The following is a 9,915-nucleotide window of genomic DNA, read 5'->3' as shown; positions in this document are numbered from 1 at the left end:
TCCCGCAACGAGAGCCGCGCCGCCTGGCCGTCAATTGACGGTCGGCGGTCGGGAGGCGGTTAAAAAAAAAATGTCTCTTTAAGGGTATTGGGCGGAAGTGACGTTTGACATCGCTCTGGTCCTCCAAGAGCATAAAGTCAAGTGGGGGCCATCATGCCCTCACTCGACTTCCTGCCCATCAGGCCACAGGACCGGATCGTCTCCGCTGCTTCAACAGCTCTGGTAAGCGGCGGAGACGCCCGGGACGCGGCAGGTGGGGGGCACCTCTCCCGCTGCCCATAAAAGTGTTCTTGCGGCGAATCCGTTGCGGAGACCACTTTTATCCCAAAGTGGACCGCCCGCCATGAATAAAAATATTGGGGTTATGGCAGCTACCAGTGGCACTGCTAGTGTATGCAGTACCACATGTAACCAGAGGTGGAGGGGGAGGGCCGCCGGAGACATTGGGAAACACTTGGAGAGCACTTGGAATTGCTCAAATGCACTCAAAGGGACTCGGAAACACTCAGGAACGGAGTGTTTCTGAGAGGCTCAGAGTGTCACTGGCGCCCCCGCACCTCTGGCCAAAAGCAATACTGCACACCCCAGTGGCTTGAATCCTGCTTGTTTTGTGAGACAACGCTCGCAAGCCGAGTCAGGATTTTAAAAAAATAATAGCTCGTATGGCGAAACGCTCGTAAACCGTGTTACTTGCAATCTGAGGTATTTCTGTAGCTGTAATAAATAAATAAGGGTGTAACCAACATTATCATACCTCCCAACTTTTTGAGACGGAAACAAGGAACACCTATTAGCAAAAATATGTAGGCATAGAACACACCTCCTTGTCACTCCCCCTTAAAGGAGAATTATAAAAAAAAATGATTAGTGCTTTTTTTACTACTACTTTTCCTTTATATTGGCTTTTTAATTTATAAATGCAGTCATTTAGAAATTGGATGAAAGGTTTAGCACTGGGAAACACTTTCTGAAAGATAAAAAGTGCCTTTTATATTGCCTTTTATATATAACTAGATAGATCAGACCCAAATGAGGGACTTTATTCCAAATCAGGGACAGTCCGTGGAAATGAGGGACAGTTGGGAGCTATGCATTATGTTGGCTCTATCATCACTGGTGTAGAGGTATTAAATCCAGGCACATAGCTGCCTGTCTGCTTGTGGTATCCTTCACTGTCTGTCAGCATTGCTGTGTAGAACTCTGCATTACAGAAGGCAAGGGCAGTTCCTGAGCCCTGGAAGCAGGAGAGCCTGTGCTCGTCCTATTTCCTGCCTGAAGACATTACACAACATTGCTCAACTTTGGCCTGTGTTGTCAGGGTGTGTCACGTGATCGCAGGGGGTGGGCACAGTACAACGTTGTCTCTGGTGTCAGTGTACAGTCTTCTGGTATCAGGCTTAGAAGTCGGCTGCAGGTAAGCTGGAGGGCTCCTCAGGCTGGGGAGAGCTCAGAGCAGGGGGACGCCTGTACTGTGGGGGGCGCTGTGACTGGATGCACTAGAATGTCCCCGCAGGGCCAGCAGCACTATTCAGCTTTTCCCCCAATATCATTATTTTGCTTATCTCTTCTGGAGGTGTGGCTAAAGCGACCCTGTCAGCTTCAAGATAAAACGTCCATGCAAAAACAAGGGCCTAGGGCACTCGCCTTTCTGGTAGCCTGCAGTATCTTCCATGGCTAGGGCTGCCACCTCATCGTATTAATTACACAGGTTCTGTGGCTTATTAAGATTGTAATTAAACTCAATTGGTGCCTTATCTGCATTAAATTAGCCTCAGAACCTGTGTAATTCATATGTGTTCGGGTTTAAAGGGGGTGAGGTGGCAACTCTATCCATGGCATGCAACACTAATCTGCGTTTAGGCTAGGCTGCGACAGAACACGCACGCCTTTCCAATGCGGCCCCACGTGTCGCGTATAGGGCAGCTTATTGTTTTGAATGGGCTGCTGTACGTGGAAAAGAAGTCCCCCAAGGCAACCGTTCCCACCAGAGTGACGCTGCCACGCTGTGTTTTTGTGGTGCGCCAAAGAAGCTCACATGCCAAATTTTGGCACTGAGCCAGGCGCCTTTGGCATTGTATGTTTTGTCGCATGACAATCATGGCAAAAAAAAAAAAACGCACCGCGTTTGGGGTGCCATTAAAGCGGAGCTCCAACCAAAAGGGAAAGATTCGCTTGTTTGCTTCCTCCCCCTGCCACATTTGCCACCTTTCCGTTTCAGGGGGGAGTGGGTACCTGCTGCAGCGAGGTCCCCTGGAAGTTCGGCCCCCCTCCTCCTACCTGCCACCAGGCCGTTCTCAAAGCGCAGCACGCTTCATGCATGCGTGAACAGGCTGCGAGGCTTCACTGCTGGTTTCTCTTGGAAGGAATGGTGGCGGCAGCACCCAAGAGCCGATTAAAAAATCACCTGGGGTGCTGACATCAAGGGATCCCAGGACAGGTAAGTGTCCTAATATTAAAAGTCAGCACCTACAATATTGGGGGGCCTTTAGCTTCACTTTAAAAAAATAATGGCATCGCGCTTCTGCAATCGCAGGCAGAATCACGTGATTTTGCCCACGATTCCAATAAGCGAAAGTGTGAATTTGGCCTGACCCTGTTTCAAAATCGCACTGCGCTGATCCGCATAGTGCTGCGGCACCATGCGTTTTGGCGTGTGCGAAAGCACATGTCATCAGATGTGTGGGTGTACCATTAAGAATTAACGCCACTGCTGTGTGTCTGCTGGAGGGTAGCACCACGTCTCTGTACATGTTAGGAAAGCGCACAATTATGCACACATTCCCAACACACACAAAGTGTGCACCTAGCCTTACACCTGTGTGATTTATTGCACTTCAGTCATCATGCAGAAGGAATCCCGTTATTGTCTATGGAGCCTCTTCACACCTATGCAGTGTGGTTCCGTGCGTCTTGGAAAAAGGTGCTAGAAATACTGATGTAACCCTCTGGGCACTGCTGTATACAATTTTTAGCAAACTTTGCAATTGAAAACAGGGCTTTTTAGTTCACACATATTGCTATAAATTTTTAAGCTGACCAACTGCATCACAGCAATCCCTCCTGGCTAATCCTACTCTGCTCTGCCAACGCAAAGGCTACGGTGGACACAATGCCAACCTGGGGCAAACCGACACCTTTTCTGTTGGAAAAAGGTGCAGGCGCTTCTTTTGATGTGACAGTGCATTTTTGGCCCCAAACGGAATATGCAGACGCAAAAATGTGAACAAGAACTAATGTGAGTGTAGGATGTCTCTCCCTTTCCCTGTGTACAGTGGTTCTTTCCTGTAACCCCCCAGTACAGGACTCAGCACTGACGTAAGGGTCAGAGGAAGGAACCACAGCATGTAGTGGGGAAACCCAGCATCTGACACTCAAGGAAATGTTGACTGGCCTAGGAGACACAGATGAGTGTAAGGGCTTGATTACATGTGTGGCTGTCATTGCTGCCCATGGATTGCTTGTCAGAGATCGTATGTCACCACCTAAACACCTGTGTTAACCATTGAAAGCCCACAGCTCTGCATTACACATGGTTGTGGTGAGTCCCCATTCATTTGAATGGGTCGTGTTTGCCAAGGGCAACCTGTGGTTTTGATTTTGCTGCACTGTGGCAGTGTATGGCTGCTGTACATGTTAACTTGCAACTCCACTTTTGAGGGAAATGGTAAAACCATCTCTCAAGCGCCTATTTTTACAGCCTCCCTCCTTCCCATGTAAACAAGACCTAAGGCCCTGTTCACAACTGCGAATTTCGGGAACACTCGCAGAAATGTCTGAAAAATGCATGTCACGCTTGCAATGCCATTAATTTTTATTGACACTCTAAAAGTGGCCTAGGAAATGCACATTTTGTCACGCTGTATAAAAAAAAAAAAAAAATGTACTAAACTGTAAAATGTTTAAAGAGGTGCGGATGTTTCTTTTGGCTTGTCTTTTTGAGGGAATGGGATGCCCTAAGCAGTCTTACAAAAAAGCGCATTAGCGCATCATATCCGTACAAAAGGGGCACTGGGATTTACACAGGGAGGTGAGGTATCGGTGCACAGGCTGAGAACGTCTTCCTTTTACTCAATCTGTAGGATTAACTGGAATAGGCAGCCGGAAGCTTGAATCATTCACGTGTAAAAAATTTTATTTGCCACAGGATAAGTACAGAGTAAAAATTCTTATGCATTTCGGCCCATGACTTGGGCAGAAACGCGTAAACTTTTCTACTCTGTACTTACCCTTTGGCAAATAAAGATTTTTACATGTGGATGATTCAAGCTTCCAGTTGTTATTAGCATAATGTAGGTTTTAATGGGGCCTTAGAGAGCATTTTACTTGCATGGACTTTTGATCTTGATCTCTGTTGCAAGTTGACAGGGATGCATTTATGCAGCAGGAGAACTATAGAGGGAATAGTAAACGATCGATTCAGAAAGCTCGTTACAGTTCAGGATATATGAAACCGTCTCTTCTTTCTCTTGTATGGTGGTCAGTACAGTTGTAAAGTTGTTTTGCACATAAAACCGACCTCATGTCTCTTTTGATTGCATTACTAAAATAATTGCATAACACAAAGGTGACGCTTTTTAAAAAAAGGCATAATTCAGACGAGCTGTGTGTTTTCTAAATACAGCCCTGGACAGAAGACAAGGAATACCCGTGGTGAAGAATAGGCATGCCTGGCAGAGAAAGGGTGGTATGCATTCAAAATGCATTATTTGGGGCTCATTCACACCATATCCATTGAGCTCTACAAATGACTGCTGGCGCAACACAGGGGAACATAGAAAACTATTTTCTGTGTGCCCTTTTCCCATCATAACAATATGTTGAGTTAGGTTGCAGTGCATTGTGCAAAATTGGAGACTGTTGTATTTTCTCTTCTGTTCATTGAAAAACACAGCAGAGATCTTGAATTTCTGACCAATGGGTTATAGTGCCACCTTCAGGAGATTTCAGATTTTCGCTGTGTACTTCAATGAAAGCAGAGAAAAGGATTTCCCAGTGAGTACAAAAAATCCTATTTTTACTCACCTAATCGCATACCACTGCAGCCCACTGCGGTATTTATTTTTTGACAATTACAGCTAAAAAAAGAAGGAAAGCAAAAAGAAAGCGTGTAATGTGTCGTGCACACCACACTTCGCTGTCCCCACCCAATGGACACAAGCCAGTTTTAGTGTGAGGTCTGGTGCGAACAAGCCCTGAAACACAATATATAATCAAACGTGTTATTTCTATTCAGCACGAACGTGTTCTGTAAATAAATATATATACATACAGTATCTCACAAAAGTGAGTACACCCCTCACATGTAAATATTTTATTCTATCTTTTCATGTGACAACACTGAAGAAATTATAATTTGCTACAATCTATACTAGTGAGGTTACAGCAAGTATAACAGTGAAAATTTGCTGTAACTCAACACACAGCCATTAATGTCTAAACTGCTGGCAACAAAAGTGAGTACACCCCTAAGTGAAAACATCCAAATTGAGCCCAAAGTGTCAATATTTTGTGTGGCCACCAATATTTTCCATTTTCCGTGATGTTCTCCATGACGACATCACGGAACTGGTAAATGTTGGAGACCTTGCGCTCCTCCACCTTCCGTTAGAGGATGCCCCGCAGATGCTCAATAGGGTTTAGGTCTGGAGATATGCTTGGTCAGTCCATCACCTTTACCCTCAGCTTCTTCAAAAAGGCAGTGGTCGTCACCTGGTTGCCACCACACACGCGTGACACCAACTGAATCAAATAAGTTTAACTTGGTCTCATCAGACCACAGGACATGGTTCCAGTAATCCATGTCCTTAGTCTGCTTGTCTTCAGCAAACTGTTTGTGGGCTTTCTTCTGGGACAATAGCCATGCAACAGCCATGCAGACCAATTTGATGTCATGTGGGGCGTATGGTCTGAGCACTGACCGGCTGACCCCCCATCCCTTCAACCTCTGAAGCAATGCTGGCAGCACTTATACATTTATTTCCCAAAGACAACCTCTGGATATGACGCTAAGCACATGCACTCATTTTCTTTGGTCGACCATGGCGAGGCCTGTTCTAAATGGAACCTGTACTGTTAAACTGCTGTATGGTCTTGGCCACCATGCTGCAACTTCGTTTCAGGGTCTTGGCAATCTTCTTATAGCCTAGGCCAGGGGACAGGAACCTTTTTGCCTGAGAGAGCCATGAACACCACATATTTTATAATGTAATTCCGTGCGAGCCATACAATATGTTTAAAACTAAATACAAGTAAATTTGTGCATTTTATGTAAGACCAACACTTTTAAAGTACAATAAGTCTCTGAATTCTTTTTAATAACATTGTTATGCTGTTGCTAAACAATGATGAATAAAGTACTTCTTACCATTAATGCGACTTTTCATGTTTGAATAATCAATTTTTTTTTAATCGACTAATTTCGATTAATTATAAGTGTAATGTCGTCATCTCCCCCACTGTGATATCCACGTCATCTCCCCCACTGTGATATCCACGTCATCTCCCCCACTGTGATATCCACGTCATCTCCCCCACTGTGATATCCACATCCCCCCTACAATTGTCTGCTTGCTTACCACTACACAAGCAGGCAGAGGCCTGTCCTATGGGCTCAATCCGCGGATCGGCACACTGCGCGATCCACGGATTGAGAGGCGAGAGCCAGATGCAGCCATCAAAAGAGCCACATCTGGCTTGTGAGCCATAGGTTTCGGACCCCTGGCCTAGGCCATCTTTTTGTAGAGCAACAATTCTTTTTTTCAGATCCTCAGAGAGTTCTTTGCCATGAGGTGCCATGTTGAACTTCCAGTGACCAGTATAAGAGAGTGAGAGTGATAACACCAAATTTAACACACCTGCTCCTCATTTACAACTGAGACCTTGTAACACTAACAAGTCACATGACACCAAGGGAAAATGGCTAATTGGGCCCAATTTGGACATTTTCACTTAGGGGTGTACTCACTTTTGTTGCCAGTGGTTTAGACATTAATGGCTGTGTGTTGAGTTATTTTGAGGGGACAACAAATTTACACTGTTATACAAGCTGTACACTCACTACTTTACATTGTAGCAAAGTGTCATTTCTTTAGTGTTGTCACATGAAAAGATATAATAAAATATTTATAAAAATGTGAGGGATGTACTCAGTTTTGTGAGATACTGTGTGTGTGTGTATATTATATATATTCCTATTGCACCACCCCAATGCTTTAAAGTACTGGTACTTTTTTTTCTGCTTTAGGCACTGACCTGATATTTGTTCTTAATCCCTCTTTGGCAAGCTGTGAAAAGACACCATGTTCTTCTGTTTTCATGCAGTGTAATGCATAGCTTAGGTTATATAAGACCACGCAGGACCAGGAGAGACACTTAACCACTTCAGCCCCAGAAGGATTTGCCCCCTTAATGACCAGGCCATTTTTTGCGATTCGGCACTGCGTCACTTTAACTGACAATTGCGCGGTCGTGCGGTGCTGTACCCAAACAAAATTGATGTCCTTTTTTTCCCACAAATAGAACTTTCTTTTGGGGGTATTTGGTCACCTCTGCAGTTTTTATTTTTTTGCGCTACAAACAAAAAAAAGGGCGACAATTTTGAAAAAAATATTTTTTTTTACTGTTTGCTATAATAAATATCCCCTAATTAAAAAAAACAAAACAAATGTATTCATCAGTTTAGGCCAATATGTTTTTTACTACATATTTTTGGGTAAAAAAAATCGCAATAAGCGTATATTGATTGGTTTGCACAAAAGTTATAGCGTCTACAAAATAGGGGATAGATTTATGGCATTTTAATTATTATATATATTTTATTTTTTACTAGTAATGGCGGTGATCTGCGATTTTTAGCAAGACTGCGACATTGCGGCAGACAGAGTGATACTTTTTTGGAACCATTGACATTTATACAGCGATCAGAGCTAAAAATTGCCACTGATTACTGTATGAATGTCACTGGCAGGGTAGGTGTTAACACTAGGGGGGCGATCAAGGGGTTAAATGTGTTTTAGGGAGGTGTTCCTAACTGTGGGGTCAGTGTAGTGACTGGGAGTAAAGAGACTTTGCTGTTTCTAATCACTAGAAACAGCAGACCTCTCTGCTCTCCCTGACAGATCGGGGGATCTGTCTGTTTACATTGACAGATCTCTCTGGAGGGTGCCCGGCAGACATCGAGGCCGCCAGGCACGTACATCCGCTCATGCGAATGCGCGAGGCCCCGGTGGCGCGTGCCTATGGGCGTCCGCAGAACTTTTTTCAGGGGGGGCTTAATTTTTGGACACCCATGCTCGGTCCCTTTTCAACAATGTCATGAAGGGGAGGAGCTTAGTCATTATCACATAAAGCTCAGGCAGGTAGGCAAAGGTTTGAGAAACCTGATGCAAAAGCTTAATAGAAGGATCAAGCTGCCATTGTCTGATTAGCAAATTCTAATCTGTTTTTAAGTTTACACTATTGAATGCACCAAATTATTCATACACACATGATCAAGGCACTACAAGTGAGTTATAAAAAGAAAACACATGTAGAATCTGCATTTGGTGTTAACAAAGGAAAATAAAATATATGATGGCATGGCGCTTGTAGGTCGTCATTTTTGATGCCTATTAGAGCCTATGGCTCTAATCAGGTGCTTAAAAAACACCCCCCCGCCGCTGTAATTCAGGCATCCTGCGCCCGAAAAGGGGTCGGGCGCCTGAGTAAGGGGTGGCAGCGGCGGCCACAGAAAGATTCATGCAATGCATGAATCTATCAATAGGTGATAGAGGGGTGGCAGGAGAGAGGGGGCGGCGCTCCTGTGCGCCCTTAATGCACGGGCTGCCATTGTGTTCTGGCCATCTTTTTATCTTGATGAAAACAGCTATACAAACTGTATAATACAGTTTGTATAGCTGTTTCCATCAAGATCAAAATATGGCCACAACAGTTCCAGTTGTATTGCAATACAAAAAGATGTACACAGTGGTATCGTTGTACAGGCACTGCTGTTACCTGTGGTTCTTCAATGATAGTCCCAGGACAGGCACTGGCAGCCAGGCAGTGTATTCTCTGTCATCTCGGCCACTGCACGCCACGCACCTGTGACCTGTGGGAGGAGCCGGCGCCGGCCAGATCCGCATAGGCACAACATATTTACAAAGGCAGAGGCAGGCTGAGGCAGCAGCCAATCACGGAACAGCCGGGTCAGTGTCACGGTGATGTTAAGCAGAGGCCCGAGCGGCAGAGCCAATCTGATGCTCGGGCCAGGGGTGAGGAGGGAGGGACGGATGCATGTGTAGTCGGAAAAGACTGAGAGCAGCCCCAGCCCCCAGGCCAGCAGCAGGCTTTGAAAAAAAAGACCAGGGCTGCCGCAGCAGCCATTGCAACACAGGGGGCAAGTCAAGTGTCTTCACTCTGAAGGACTTCAACACTCTTAAGATTCCAGGGGGGGCAATTGACCCCCCTTACCTTATGGTGCGGACGCCCATGCGTGCGCCTGCTTAGCCTTTTTAAAGGGCCGACGTACAGCTACAGCGATTTGCCCAGGAGAGCTAACCTGCCGCGGTATGACGGCGGCAGGTTGGCTAGTGCTTAAAGTGGCTGTAAACCTCAGACATTAAATATGAACAAAGCATATTCCTCTATAGTGTGTACTTGTCTCAGTTAGGAGCACTAAGTCTCATTTCTGTCTGCTGCCTCATTCCTCTGCTATCAGCATGAATCACTGCTGACGACAAGTTTTCCTGAAACCAAGAGAAAAAAAGTGACAGGGACGGGACCTCTAGCAGACAGCCTCAGCTCTGTTCTTGTGTGCTGTGTTAAGGGAGGCGTGCCCCTTCCCTCCAATCAGCTGTCAGAGCCCCCCTTTACTGAGCTCTGCAGAGTGCAATTTCAGCTCTCCACACCTATTTTTCTGACAGCATAGACAAGCTT

At 45.4% G+C, this 9,915-nt stretch overlaps 1 protein-coding gene across 2 annotated transcripts in view; it reads left to right on the top strand.

Annotated features, from left to right (window-relative positions):
* Nucleotides 1-1,259: 1,259 nt before the first annotated feature.
* Nucleotides 1,260-9,915, top strand: part of ALDH3A2 (aldehyde dehydrogenase 3 family member A2) — a 79,490-nt gene continuing 70,834 nt past the window's right edge. For both annotated transcript variants that reach the window (XM_073615237.1, XM_073615238.1), the window contains exon 1: nt 1,260-1,414. The gene's annotated coding sequence lies outside the window, so the exon portion shown is untranslated. The remainder of the gene's footprint in view (nt 1,415-9,915) is intronic.

The sequence above is a fragment of the Aquarana catesbeiana genome, linkage group LG02, assembly GCF_042186555.1.
Source record: "Aquarana catesbeiana isolate 2022-GZ linkage group LG02, ASM4218655v1, whole genome shotgun sequence".
In the NCBI taxonomy this organism is placed as follows: domain Eukaryota; kingdom Metazoa; phylum Chordata; class Amphibia; order Anura; family Ranidae; genus Aquarana; species Aquarana catesbeiana.
The sequence above is the reverse complement of the archived record's forward strand: the minus strand, read 5'-3'. Positions and strand labels throughout refer to the sequence as shown.